This window comes from Mastomys coucha, unplaced genomic scaffold (genome assembly GCF_008632895.1).
Source record: "Mastomys coucha isolate ucsf_1 unplaced genomic scaffold, UCSF_Mcou_1 pScaffold21, whole genome shotgun sequence".
NCBI lineage: Eukaryota > Metazoa > Chordata > Mammalia > Rodentia > Muridae > Mastomys > Mastomys coucha.
In genome coordinates, this window is record NW_022196904.1 from 128,788,913 (window position 1) to 128,803,974 (window position 15,062).

A 15,062-nucleotide genomic window follows, 5' to 3' on the forward strand; every position below is an offset into this window, starting at 1 on the left:
CGCAGCAGCAGAGGACTCACCTCAGGAGTACTGAAAGAAAGGTGTTGGCCCTAGGGGTGGGCTGCAAGTCCTGGGGCACCTTTCTGTCTCCCACCTACTCAATTGCTGCCGTCTGCTTTGACTCCCTTTCCAGAAGAGGCCAGTGTGGACCAGTGTGGACCAATGTGGACTGGTGCTGCCCACTCTCGGTCCCTTGTGGATGCAGGGCCCATGTTCTGTGTATTCTGCAACTGAATAAATGCTATTAAATAAGCAAAACCTATGGCAGAGCAGTGGGTTCCAAAGGGCTCCAGGGGTTGGGTACTAGCCTACACTTTAATCTCAGCAACCAGGAGGCAGAGGTAGGTGGATCATTGTGAGTTCAAGGCCAGCCTGGTCTATATAGCAAATACTAGGCCAGCCAGAGTTAGGGCTACAAACAAGGCACTGTCTCGCAGCAAAACCAAAACAGTATATGGAGGCTCCATTTGAGACCTACCAACAGTTGGTGAAAGGGAAGTGAGGGGGAGGATGAGGAACTGGGAGGCTCTGGGAGGAACAGAGAGGCAGGACTCCCCAGCAAGGGGTCCAGCTGTTCAACTGAGCCAGGGAGGGAAGCACAGAGGGAGGCCTCTGGAACAGCACAGCTGCTGCTATGGGAACAATAGGAAGCTGGATATAGGCTAGAAAGAGGGCCTGAGGCAGGGTGGAAGTCAGCCCTCTGCTTCTTGACAGGAAGCCACCTGGGCAGCAGGAAGGGCTTGGAGGCACCCAGGTGTCAGGGACTGGTGAGACCTCTGAGTTTGGCTACAGAGGTCGGGGGTTCCCTGTTCTTTCCCCAGATGGTCCGGCTTTGCTGAACTTGGCCAAGCGTCTTCTGCCCTGTGAGTCCGGACCACCCTGAGCTCGCTCTGTCCACCTCTGGTTACTCTAGTTCTCTTCCTCACGAGCCTTCTGTTTTGATGTAGGCAGCAGCTTCAGGGAAACGTAATGAACTGAAGATTTTGTCATCCAGCTTCTTTTATGATTCTGCAGAACTGACTCCCCCTCCTCCAAAGGAAAATGTTGCCAGTAGCTGCCAGGAGCCTGGTCCTTCGCACCTGGGGCCTGGGGCACATTCTTCCAGCCATATGAGCTGTGAGAACTGTTGGTCTCTATCACAAGCCTGCTTTCCTATAGCTTTCTGGGTCTGAAGGTCAATCCAGGCTGTCAGAAGCAGCCTTTCCGGAAAGTGGCGGGGGGGGGGGGGCTACCTTGGACACATGTTTTCACGGAGGTCCTGAGAGACAAAACTGTCCTCGCCCTTCAACATGCTGAAAAGTCTCTGAGAGCTGGCATAGGGAGTACAAGGCAGAAGTTTCTGTGTCTTCTCTGCTTCCCAGAGGAGTCATTCACAGATGCCTGCTTGCCGGTGCGTGGGGGCAACCTCAAAGAGAGTAACTGATTTGCTTGGGAGTTAGTCACAGAGAGTGGGAATGTCCTCACAGGGATGTGTGGTACCTTTCTCCAGCACACTGCCTCTGTGTCTCCACATACCCAAGTGCCATCCAGGGATCAGAAGCATCCTATCTGTGTGTGAAGAAGAGGCTGGCCAAGGACTCTTTAGATATCTTCTGCTGACCCTGGCCAGGCCCAGCTGATGGTCAGGGCAGATGTGAGGATGCAAGTGGCTTCTTAGGAGCCTGAGTTCTGGCACAAAAGTATCAAAAGGCCTCCTTTTGATCAGCCTCAACTCTGCTAGGAGAAATTCAAGAATGATGCTGGGTATTCACTATCTACACTGTGTAGTGGCTCACAGCACTGGGAACGTTAATCTTCAGGTCCCTGTGGCTGCTACAAGGTGCCTGGCCAAGGGCTTCACTCACTCCCAATGGACGCCCTTCTATGGGAGGATGAAAATCCTTGGTGCCTCTTCCAACCCTCCTGGGATGCTTGCTTTTGGGCTTTTGCCCTATTCAGTTGATTCTTTGGTCCCAAACCAGCCCTGACACCACCAAGTACCAAGCTTCAAGGAGCTAGGATGACTGCTGTGAGATAAGGGTCTCCTCCACACAAAACTGAGCCCTGACCATCTGGTGGGCCAGCCCGCTCTCCTCCGGCTTTGGGTATCCAGCCCCTTTTACTGCTGTGGTTTGTTGAAAAGTCCTCAGTTCTTCTCATTTGGAGAGCTCTGTATCTAACTCCTCCACAGCTGTAACCAGGCAAGCAGGACAGCTGGGCTCCCCACCCTCTGCTATGTGCTGGAAGCCAGTAGGAAAGGAAGCAAGGTGGGAGCCAGGGGGCAGAATTGCCTAAGTCACAAGAAGGCCTGCCCCAGAAGCAAGTGGACTTGCTGTGGGACTGCAAAGGTCAGGAGGTGGAGAGGGCTAAGGCTTTCTGGGAGACAGTCACATGCCACCCAAGGTGCACTCTTCGGGGTTGGGAGGTGGGGGGCTCCAAGAATCTTGTCTCCTTCAGGGAAGGACAAAGAGAAGACGCTGTAAATCACAGTGCAGAGCTAATTCCCCGGGGCCTCTCAGGCACAGATGTGCAATCGTGTGTAATGAGCTCTCTCTGGGGGCCTCCAGGGGGTCTGACCACGTGCCACATGAGCTAATTGACTGCTGAGCCTGGTAAAAGATTTGTGTTAAGGCTAATGCTCTGGCCATCACTGCTGTGATACAAGGATAGGGTTGGACCAGCTGGGGGGAAATGGCAAAGTGTGTGTGTGTGTGTGTGTGTGTGTGTGTGTGTGTGTGTGTGGTATTCCAGAGGAGCTCTTGGCATGTTTCACTCAGGAGCCAAGACCTCTTGGAGGGCTTTCTGGTGGAGGTTGGAGTTTGGAGTTATCTCTCTGCTAGTGAGAGGTTCCGTTGCTGCCAAAGTCAGTGCCCTCTGAGGCAGTCAACTGAGCATCTTGGGGAGGTCTCTCCTGGGCATCCTTGTGCTAAGCCCTGGCCCAGGTCTCCCTGCAGCCCCAGCTGTCCATGTCTGTGATGGGGAAGGCCAGTGGCAATCGTCCCTGATTGGCCTGAGTATTCTAGCTTGTAATTACTCTTTCCATCATCACCAGGCTTTTGTCCACCTTCCTATCAGGCTAGGTGGGGAATGGGGGCCTTGCTGGCTGCTTCCTTGTGATGGGAGATGAGCACTAAGCAAAGGAGTGAGTTGGAGGCTGAGTACCATGTACCTTAGAATTATACCAAGAGGACAGTGTTCTGTGACTAAGAACCCTGGTGGGGGAGGTGCCGTTTGTTCTGAGTGCGGCAATGTAATATTAAGGGTGGAAATCAACAAGGAAGTGAGCAGAAACCCTGTGGTCACCTGCTGTCACTGCCTTGCCCTTCCTCGGGTGCTCTGGTCAGCTGGTAAAGATGGTGGAGCCTCTGTCCTGGGACACTGTGTGAATGAATGCATGACAATTGCTAGAGCAGACCACACCTTGTTCTCAAGGAAGACAGCTCAGTTAACCCAAAGAGAACACACTTGTTCATATTTAGAGGCTACCATCGCCCACCATCACAGGACAGCTCCAAGTGTGAACAGGAAGTGCCCACAAACGTGCCAAGTTGGAGAGAGCAGAGCTGCATGCCTGATGAGCCATTACTAAAAATATGCTCAAAGCTTCCTTGAATTCTGTTTTGTATTTCATTGTGAAATAAACAGCATTCACTCTGATGAGGTCTCAAAGCCCCTGAGAGCACCACACACTTCAGGAAGGTGCCCTGCAGGACTGGTAGGCTGACAGCCTAGAGCGTCCTTGGCTACTCAGTACGGGGCTTTCTTGTTGGCAGCGTGCATCGCTTCTATTAATAAAAAATAATAATAATAAGAGTCCAACCAGGTCTTCAGAAATGACTGCAAGACAAGTGGCTCATTCGCTGTGACGGATCAGGCCCTGTCTGTGTGTTCCTGGAAGTACTGCATTTGTTTGAGCTCAAAGACTGATTTGAGTGAGGTGAAGTTCAGACAGACCCAATTGCTGGAGCCATAGATTTCACATGTGTGTGTGTGTGTGTGTGTGTGTGTGTGTGTGTAGATAAGGAAATACATGAAATGAGGAACACACAATATTCCTGGCCTGTGAGTAAGAGCATAATCAGAAGGAGGAAGAATGAATTATGAGGGGGAGGGGTGAACTGTAGAGATTCAGGCTTAAGAAGCTGAGTGTGGGCGAGGTTAGCCTGGGGAAACCCTTTACACCTCTAACCCTAGCCTGTGGCAGGTCAATCTCAAGGCGTCCCTGGCACACGTCCATAGCCCTGATGAACCCAACCAGCCTGCAGAGCTAACCTTACACTTAGCATTTTTTTTTTTCATTTTTCTAGACAGGGTTTCTCTGTGTAGCCCTGGTTGTCCTAGACCTCACTCCGTAGACCAGGCTGGCCTCAAACTCAGAAATCTGCCTGCCTCTGCTTCCCAAGTGCTGGATTAAAGGCGTGTGCCACCACTGCCCGGCTGTTTGGCATTATTTTTGACCCTCACTATTTCAGTTCATTGAGTCATGGGGAAGGGGATGAATAAGCTTATTCTCTGACACTTCTGCCTTTCCCCAATAGCTTTAACAGGGGACTTCACCCAGATTGTCCCCTGTGGGGAAGTGTGGTAAGCACTCCTGGTGCCTGCGTCTGTTGTAAGTTGGGATTTTAGGTGTGAGTGAGCCTCACTGGGTGGGGTTATACCCTTGAGCACTCACCCCAGGAGCACCATGGGACCCGCACCAGGAACACCATGGGACTCACAGGAGCACCATGGGACCCACCCCAGGAGCACCAGGGGACTCACAGGAGCACTACAGGACCCACTCCAGGAGTAGCATGGGACTCACCCCAGGGTCACCATGGGACTCACCCCAGGAGCACTATGAGACTTCCCTCAGGAACACCATAGGACTCACCCTAGGAGTCTCATATTGGGTGCTCACTCTAGGAGCCCTGTAGTGTGCTGCTCTGGGAGAGCCCCGAGGCCCTTCTCAAAGGCCCCTGAGCTACCAGCAAGCATTGCTTATAGCCATGGGGGGTGATGGCTTGGAAGAAGCTCTTCTGGGCCATGTCCTATAAACCTTGAATTGAAGAACCACATGTACATTAAACCAAACAGCAGCAGAAATCCAAAGTTCTCCTCTGGATTCCATGGCAAGGGAGCTGCCAGGAGGTGGTGGGACATGGAAGATGGTACTGAGATGAGCAGTCTGGGTAGAAAGCATCCATCAGGACCTCCCTTTATGTCCCTTGGGGGGCCAAGTCCTGGGTTTGAGCCAGCCAGGCTTGGCCCCTTGACTTGAGCCCCACCGAAACTTCTAATTTCAAATTAAAACTAAGTCCAGAGGCCTCTAACCAAGTAGTGACTTTGTAGAATTCACAGCAGTCAATGGGCAGAATCAAGAGGCTATGTGATGGGACTGTTGGGACACTGGGTCCCTTCCAGAGCTGCTGCCCTAGGGGAAGTTTTGAGGCTGTTTTGCTGTTCACAGTCCCCAGGCCTGATGGTCACAAGCTGGTGTCAGCTGACTCTGTCTATACTTTTCAGGTAGGTGGTAAGGCTTCTGCACTGAGCAACCACTGACCTTGGAGAGAGGTGGTAGCCATGCCTCGAGCAGAGCTCCCGGAAGGAGACTGTCTGATCTAGGAGACCCAGTGTTTAGCCTGATGTACTGGCCTGGTGGCTGGCAGCATCTCTTGTTATTCCATTGCTTCTCTGGCCAGGCCTGTCCAAACTTCCCACAGGCTTTAAGCTTATCATCATCAGTATCCCTCACTGAGATCCACGCTTCACAGCATAGCCTCAGCATGGCCCACCACAGAAGTGAGGCCAAAAGCCATTGCAAATGTGGTCTCCAGGTGGCAGTGAAATGATAGCCCAACAATGTGACCAACCCTTCCCTCTTCACACCTGAAATACACAGGACAGCAAGAAACTAAGCAGTCAAACCCCAGTGTCACCCTACCACCCTGACTCCTGAAGCAGGGAGATTTGACTCTTTTTTGGGAAGCCAGGCACTAGAGCAGCAGTCAGTATTCCTCTCCAGATACCCTGCATGCTGGACCACTCAGCAGTCGTTGACACTGGCTGGTGCCTGGCTCCCTGCACTGGTGCTATTCCCACAGATGTCAGTGTGGTCCTGAAACTTCATGTACGAGAAAGACCACAGGAGACTGGTTGGCTTGCTGGATAAGAGATTCCTCTCAGGAGGAGTGGCGGAAGCTCCCACTCTACTACTGTTCCTGACCTTAGCTACATTTGTGTTAGTGAGAGTGAAGCTACACCCGCCCACTACTTCAACCCCCTCCACAGTGACCCCAGAGCAGGCCTGTCACCACCCTACTTTAAGGCTTCATTGAGTAGCATGCTGTCAGTCCCCATAGCTCAGAGAGACAAACTTCTGCATCAGAGTCCAATTTTCTCTTTTATAGGTTGTGCAAGCAGTAAACAAACAAAACAAAACCAAAACCTGTAGATGTCTGTAAAGTCCTGGTGTACAGCAACAAGGGTCTAGTGACCAGATCTTAAAGCAAATTAAAAAGCCACAATGATTAAAATCCAAACTGTGTGAGGATCAGCATGGTAGTATAAGTAGTTGTGGGATCAAGGATGGTAGCTTGCAGTCATTGCACCCAAGAGGTAGAGGCAGAAGGACTGAGAATTTCAAGCTAGCTTGAGCTACATAGCAGGACTTATATCAACAAATTAAGAGCTGGGTATGTAGCTCAGTGATAGGACACTTTATCATGTGCTAGGACACTTTATCATGTGCAAATTTGATTTGATCTCTGGGATGACAAAACCAAACCACACCCACTTGAAACAAAGGGAATCAAAAAGCAAAGCACAAGGATGGGTCTAGCCCTGGATCAGATGCTAACAAAGGACTCTGGGGAGGGGGCTTCTGCAGCAAGAGGGACAGGCGGACAGTTTGGTCTGCAGTGCTGTAAACACTAGCCTGAAATGTGAGACAGGTCAGTGTTTACATACATCACTAATTTCTCCATGGGCCACCTCACAGATGCCCCGTGTAGTAGTTTGAACGAATGAGAAGTCCCCATAGTCTTGGATATTTGAACACTTAATCCCCATTGCTGCTGTTTGAAAAGTTCAGGGGTGTGACCTTGCTGGAGGAAGTAGATCTGTCACTGGGAGGGGGCTTTGAGGCTTCAAAGCCTTGTGACATTCCCTGTGTGTCTGTCATCTTTGCTTTCTGCTTGTGTTCAAGGTGAGAACTCTCAGCTTCTGCCCCATGATTGCTTCTTGCTTCCAGGCTTCTTCACCAGGACAGCTTCTCCTTCCTCTGGGACCACATGTCAAATAAACCCTTCCTACTACAAGTTGTCTTGATCATGGTGCTCTATCGCAGCAATAAAGCGGTAACTAATACACTCTACCTACAAATTCCTGTGTTCCCCAGCGCTGGCCTTGACCCCTGCTTTCCACCACTGCTTTTATTCATCAAAGACCTTGCCTTTGGGTGGTCTCCCTGGCCCAACTGGGATGGGTTCCTGCCACTGTTCATGATGAACAATCTCTTGCTTCCTCTTTGGGTCTGGCACGATTCTTCCCTGTGCTCTGTAGGAGAGACAGAAACGGTTCCCAGCACTGGATGGTTTCTGCCTTAGAGGGTGAGCATGGCTGTCAACAAAGTGCTTCCGGTTTGGAATCAAGTTTGTGGGGTGTTGGAGCCAAAGGTTGAACACTGAAAGCCCGTACACAGACCTACTGCTGCTTCTCCAGTTCAGACCCCTTCCAGTGTTCAAGTTCCCCCATTGTCTCTTAGTGCAAACACACAGAGTTGACCCAGATGGAATGCACACAGGGTCTTTCATTCCTGCCTTGCCCGTATGGAGAATTTTCTAAACTTTCAGTAAAGACCTTATGTGCTGATGAGTTTTTAATTTCTTGGGTTTTTTGTTTCTTTATTTTCAAGACAGTTTCTCTGAATAGGCCTGGCTGTCCTGGAAGGCTGTAGACCAGGTAGGTTGGCCTTGAACTCAGAGATCCACCTGCCTCTGCCTCCTACATGCTGGGAAAAAAGGCATGTGGTATGCCACTGCCGCCTGGCTATGCTCACTAGGTTTTCCTGTTGTTGTTGTTGCTGTTGTTGTTATTGTCACTGTTGTTGCTATTGCTGTGGTTGATTTTGCTTTGTTGTCACTTTGGCACAAGCTAAGGAAGACAGAACCTCAACTGAGAAATGCCTCCGTCAGATTGGCCTCTGGGCATGTCTATACAACATTTTCTTGATTAATGACTGATGTGGGTAGACCTAGCCCATTGTGGGTGGTACCAGCATCTATAGGAAAGCAGGCTGAGCAAGCCAGAAGGAGCAAGCCAGCAGATAGCCTTCCCCCATAGCCTCTGCTTAGTTTCTACCTTCAGATTCCCTCCCTGAGTTCCTGTGCTGGCTCCTCTCAGCGATGGAGTATGGCTTGAGAGATGTAAGGTGAAGTAAACTCATTTCTTCCTCAAGTTGCTTTTGGTCATGATGTTTATAACAGCAACAGAAAGCAAACTAGGATACTTTTCAAAGCTGAACACTTGGAGAGTCACCCACCCTCCACCCTGACCACCCCAACAGAAAACAGGCTCCCAGGGTCGACTCGGGTCCTATTGTGTGAATCTAGTGACTATTAGTGTGTTTGTGAGGGGTGCCTTGCTGCCCAGCCTCAGCCCTTCTTCTTGATGATACAGGGAATTGTGGGACAGGATCTCCTTGACTCATTCAGAGGCCAAGAACCACCAAGCCTGGGGACAAAAAAGAGGGAAAGACCCTAGTTAACCCCTGAAGGCCCTTGAGGTGGGGGTGCTTTGGGGTTCCTGGTGGCTTCGGTCTGAGCTTCTCAGGACTTGACATTTCTTCCTGGCTGCTGTAGTGTTCAGCATCTCTTCTCATTTTCCACTCTGGGGAGTGGGGAGGCAGGGAGTTGAACAGCTGCTAGAGCAGAACACCAGAACAATGGAGCAGAGACCTAGACTTCTCTGGCTTGGGCCAGCTAGCTCTAACACACCCCATCCACTCCTCTCTCTTCTCATCTAGGTAGAACCCTTGGCTGAAGCCAGATACAGTTCTCAAGTGACTTTGGAGCTGGACAAACACAGAAAGGAAGGCAAAATCCTGCTTTTGGACCTGGGCTGTCTTCAGAGTTCTAGTTAGTGATGCAGTGAGGTAGAATACTATCCTCCTACCATCCTTAATGAAATGCTCAGGGTGGAGCCTCAGATACCCAAGGTTCCTCCACATGTAAGTTCTGGCTCACTGCACGAAGTAGCTGCCAAGCTCCAGACATTAAGTTCCGTTTCAGCCTGTAGAAAGGGGCATACCTCTTCAGGGAATGTGGTAGAATGGCCACCGTTGTCAGACATTTTAGGAAGTGCGCTCTCTAAGCATGAAGGGTCCTATTACTGAGGAATCTTCTGCATCCCATTGTTTCTACAATCTGCAGAGCAAGATTGCAGCCCAGGGACCCTGAGCTCCTCTGCTCTGTCCCTGCCACGACAAGCACACTGAGTACCCAGCTTCCCAGAAACACTAGCAAGATAGCGGAAGATGAGCATTCAGGTGCTAGGGTTAAGCTGCCTCTCTGAACACTGCCCATCATTAAGATTTAGGGTCTGGGATCTCTAAGCTCACCAAAGTGGGCAGGACATTCAGGGATCGAGCTGCTCAGTAAAAGTCTTAAACTAAAGCTCTTAAAAATTCCCACATCAACCTACCCGCCCTGCGCAACCTTCTGCTGGGTCAGAGTTGCCGGCAGCCCCAGCAGGCTCCATTCTGGGCTCCGGCTGTAGAACTCAGGCATGGTTGGTCCTCCCTGGTCTCTGCCTAGCTGCCCAGATCACCAGTCTTTCCATCCTCCTCACCAGGCCTAGTTCACAGCAAAGACAGTGGGGGTGGGACACCATGCAGAGGGCGACAGCTCCCTCCATGTCATGGCAACACTATGTCTCACCTCTTGTCACAAAGATTAAAATCTATAATAAGGACATTTAAGAACTCCCTGTAATTTGGTCATCAGCTCTATCTCGGCCATTAGCCGATGGCATTGGGATATTAATCTAGTCCTTCCTCAGGCCTCTGTGATTTGTGATAAAAATGTCAGATGATTAGACTACACCGGCCACAGTACTGTGGTGATTGAATAGCAAGGCAGGGAACATCACTTGATTGCCCTGACCGAGGACTGACTGCTCTGTGTGGCAGTAAACCCCCACAGGACCTTGGGAGGGATCTGAGACGCAAGGGGTGGCTGTCCATCCCAGAGAGTGAGTGAGTGAGGCTGTCCTTTGGAAGTCCCATGGCCCTGGGGCCCTTCAGATTCCTACTCTGGAGGTTGTCAGGCCCTGGAGTTGTACAGGTGGATGAGAACCAGAAAACCTGAGGGTACCATGCAATGGAGAAGCTGCCAACCTTGACCACAGAGAAGGGTAGTCTCTAAGGTCACAGAGGAGGGTAACCTTGGGCCTGCTTTTCTCTGTCCCACTGGGGTCAGCTCCCTGTGTCTGTGGCCCCAAGGACCCTGGTATCAAGCTTGCAGCAGCCACCTGAGGCAGCTTCCTGCTCTGCCCTTCCCAGGGACCCGGCAGCCTCTTTTGTAAGGGGTGAAGACGTCCTGAAATTGATTTCTCTGTTGGAAATGGGATAATTAAACCGGTTGTTTCTCTCTTCATCATCGTCATAATAAAACGAGAGTACAGAGGGGTTATGTGTGGCATAGAGTAATATTGTGCTGGCTTAATGCGAGGGAGCATTAATTGAATACAAATGGCCTTTCTGGGAGTTGCTGAGTTATATTTCAGAGATATGGGATAATGATGCTATTTAATCATTTTTACAAGATATAAAATTACTGGCTGCTCTAGGGAGATCATTAAGGAAAACAATTGTTCACAGCAATTGAAAATAGGGTTTTAATTATTTAATACAGAAATTAAACTATTACAGGACCAATGCTGGACAAGGCAACTTAATAGAAATTTATATACAAGCTTCTGTGGACATTTTAGTTTTATTAACCTGCCTAATTCCTTAATCTAGACCAGCTGGAGGCTACCTTAGCTGAGGCCCTAACTTCACAGCTGGGATTGCCTGGGCAGGAGGAGGCCGGGCATGGCATGCAGGATAAGCAGGGGAGATGGGAAGACGGGCAGTCTGGCCAATGGGGAAATTGGAGAATCTTTTCAATTCCAGAGACCTCTGAGAGAACCCCCAAAATTCTGGCAGCGGCTGTGTGTTACATGTAATGGTGCAATGGCCCTGGGGAAACCAGACCTGGGCAAAAGAGGCTATGGTTTCCTGTGTGGCAGACGGTAGCTTGAGGCTGGGCAGGCAACGGGAACAGGGGGCCAGGGACCTCATCTGAGTGCTACCCTAAGCAGGGTAACCTCCTGGGAATGATGTTCTGGAGAGTTCCTTGAGAAATGCTGAGAGTGTTGGTGCGGTGTGTGGACCTCAGCTTTGGTGAGTCTCCTCAGAAGCCAGGTGTAGGCCCCTGAGGGAATGGGGACACAAAGGGGACCGATCTTCAAAGGCCTTGCTCCAAAGCTCTTTAAAACACCTCAAGCGAAGGTTTCCAGCTTTGCCTTTCAAACTTCCTTGAACGGAGGCAAATGACAAGGAGTGTAAGCAAGGGCACCACAAGGGAGGTGGCTGCTGAGAGGGGAGACTGAGTGTCAGTCTGACTGAGTGTCAGGCTGTGCCTATCTGTGTTTCTGCCCAGGGCTCCAGCCCAGTTGTCTGTAGTCTCCATAAAAACCTCATGTTCCCCTGCCCCTGTTGTATGTAGGTGATCCACCAGACAGCCCCAGGCTCAGTGTCGAGAGAGCCCTAGGTACTGGGATCTAGTCCCTATAAGGGCTGCAGATAATCAACAGAGGGGCTTTGCCAGGGACCTCTGGCCTATTCCCAACTTTGGTTGGCACCAATTGGAAGGAAAAGATGCTTTAAATGGGATTTTGGTTTGAAAACTGCCAGATGCAATATACTTCACCTCTTGATGTGATGAGTCTGGGGGAAACGAGAAGATGGTGGGAGGGACACACCCACCAAGCCTTGGTGCAGCTTTGCTAAGGAGATTTTATGCACACTCTTTTATGTTCCAATTTTTAAAAATAAATTGTTAACAAAAATCTTTATTTTAAAGATTGAAGCTTTTCACCACTTAAAGAGAATAGACTTTAAGAAGCTAACTGACCAGCTGTGGTGGAGAGGGCCAGCCTGATGTGGACACTTACAGAGCATCCCTGGTGGGTCACAGACTAGAGGCTATGTGACAACATGCTTTGCCATTGTCAAGGGGCTGTATTAGGTCAGACCTTTGGCCCCTGCATCTCGGAGCCCTAGACAGGTAAGTCCTGGCTCCTGCTCCCCCGGCATTTCCAAGAGGAGGTGAAGCTGTTAAGTGACACGCTCAAGATGGAGGTGAAGTCCGCCCAGCATGCCTCCTCTCTGCTGGCTGAGGGGTGACAGCAACCCGCAGGTGGCCCCATCCCCACCTTACCTGCCTGTGCAGGGTCACCTGATATCAGGGAAGTCCAGGCTTGATGTGACAGCAGCCATCACCCTTGTGCCTGATGCCCCTTGCCTCCCTTCCTTGTCTATTGCCTCCAGGCTAGGCATCTTAAGAGGCAGGGCTAGGTGCCTTACCCAGAGGCCATCCGCCGCTGGAATTACATCCTGTCTCCCATTATGACCAATAAATCCCAGGCGATCTTTTTTCTCCTCATAGTTTTTAGGGTTACATAAATTTCACCTATGCAATTTTTTTTCATGCTTGAATATATTACAGAATGCCACTTCTGCTGCAGGAGCTAATTGATAATGTGATTTGTTATGTTGCTGGGACATAATTCAGAAAGTTATTTTAACGCCTTTGATACATGGAATAGCACTCACTGTTTAATATTTCTCACATGAGCAGGCACGGCGTAAGGTGAAGAATGTGATGTTGCAGATGAAATATCTCCAGAAGCTCTTATTCTTGTTGTTTGGGCGAGTGCCAACATCTTTGTAGAAGAAAGCTCATATTTCCAGCGCTGCTCCGATTTGAATTTATCCCTTGGTTATTAGTTAGTTTTGTGTATTTTTTTAAAATTCTGGAACATGTATGCATATATGTTTTTAAAGAGAAAACAAAACAAAACAAAACAGAGGCGAGTCACACATAACTCTCCGAGCGCCATCGAAGATGTTTATTTGATGCATTTCTGTTTTAGGTTAAGTTTAAATTCTCTGAAGTCAGAAGAACAGTGTGCAGCCCACCTCTACCCCCCAACCCCCCCCCCCCACATGCACACACTTACACTGTTGGTGGGTTCAGGCAAAAAAAAAAATCCCACAATTCAACAGTTTGCAGCAAATTACACCATTCTGTGCAGTTTGTCAGTCAGGATGTGAGGTATCACATCTTCTCGCCATAGTGGATCATGCTACCCGCCTGCCAGGCTTGGGCCACCATCTCAGGCACCAGATTCAGTGCCCTGGAATCTCAGGACTGTGCTCACAGGACCCTTGCTCTGCTAGCTGGTGGGACAAATCACAGGACTGTGGCCCAGAAGAGGTGAGGTGACTGGGCATGAAAGAGAACCAACCTCAGCAGAGACCTCTCCTGTTCTCCCACATTCCCCCCCCCCCCCCCGGGACTCTCCGGGGTTTAGTGCTGCCTGTGCTTTTCTTTAAGTCCCAATTTCCAGGATAAAGGACCTTCAGCTCCTCCCCGGGTGGTGACATTTTGCAGAGTGGTTATAAACAGTAGGAGAGAGACGGTGAGGTGATATGGGTCCCAAGTGTTGGTGAGGTTGTCATGCTTCTGTCTGTGCATAGTTCTGCCAGAGTCAAGATGCAGAACGTGGCTGTTGTTGCTGCCGTTCCCAGCCCTGCCCTATGCCCTGGCAATACTTGTTTCTATACCATGCCATTTGAGAATGTTTCCTAATGAGATCATGTAACTTTTGACGGTGGCTTCTATTTCTAAACAGGGACCCTCCAGGCCTATCTAGGTGGGTCTATTGATGACTTTTTTTTTTTTTTTTTTGTGGGGTGGGAGGAAATGGGGCAGGATTGTTTTGTTTTGTTTAATACAAAAATAGATGCTGTGTTTCAGCTCTGGAGTATTTTTCAAAGCCCATAAGTCAAAAGCTTGGTCCCCAGTATCGCTGTGGGAGACTGGGCCCAGCTGGGGAAGAGTTCTTTAGGTCTTTGGGTGTGGGAACTTGAAATGGTTTGTGGGACCCCCGCCTCACTCCTGTTTTGCCTCCTGGCTGTAAAATGGGAAGTTCTGCTTGCCATAGACCCTGGCACGCTGCACTGCCTCTTCCCAGGCTCAAAGCTAGACTGTGAGCCAGAATCAGCCTCCTTTTTTCTTTCTTTCCTCTTCTTTCTTTCTTTCTTTCTTTCTTTCTTTCTTTCTTTCTCTCTCTCTCTCTCTCTCTCTCTCTCTCTCTCTCTCTCTCTCTCTCTCTCTCTCTCTCTCTCTCTCTTTCTTTTTTTTTAAATTTAATTGTGGTGAAAGGACACTGGTCCACAATGCAGTGTTACATGGAATGCTGTCTTCTGCTCACTGAGGGACATTTGTGTTGTTTCTGGAGTGTGGCCACCATGAACAAGGCTGATCTAAATGCTCAGGTGTGCGTATGGGGTGGGAGTAGGGGATGAAATTCCACTTCCTTGGGATGAAGAAATATTCAAGACTGCACTCCAGGCTGAGGGACACCAGATACAGGTTTTGTTTTGTATAAACATCCTCTGGCATGGCAGTAGTCTTAATGTAACACTGTCCCTATCATTTTCCTCCAGCTACTATAGTCAGTATTAATTTGTGCTTTAGAAAAACATTCCTTGTGGCTCTGTGGCCTGATCCAGGAAGCCCTGGCATCAGTCCCTCGGTGCCCACAGCAGGAGTGCACAGTAGCTGCTGGTTTTGTGTATCAACTTGATACAGGCTGGAGTTATCACAGAGAAAGGAGCCTCCCTGGAGAAAATACCTCCATGAGATCCAGCTGTTAGGCATTTTCTCAATTAGTGATCAAGGTAGGGGGGCCTGGGGGAGGCATTGTGGGTGGTGCCATCCCTGGGCTGGTAGTCTTGAGTTCTATAAGAAAGCAAGCTGAGCAAGCCA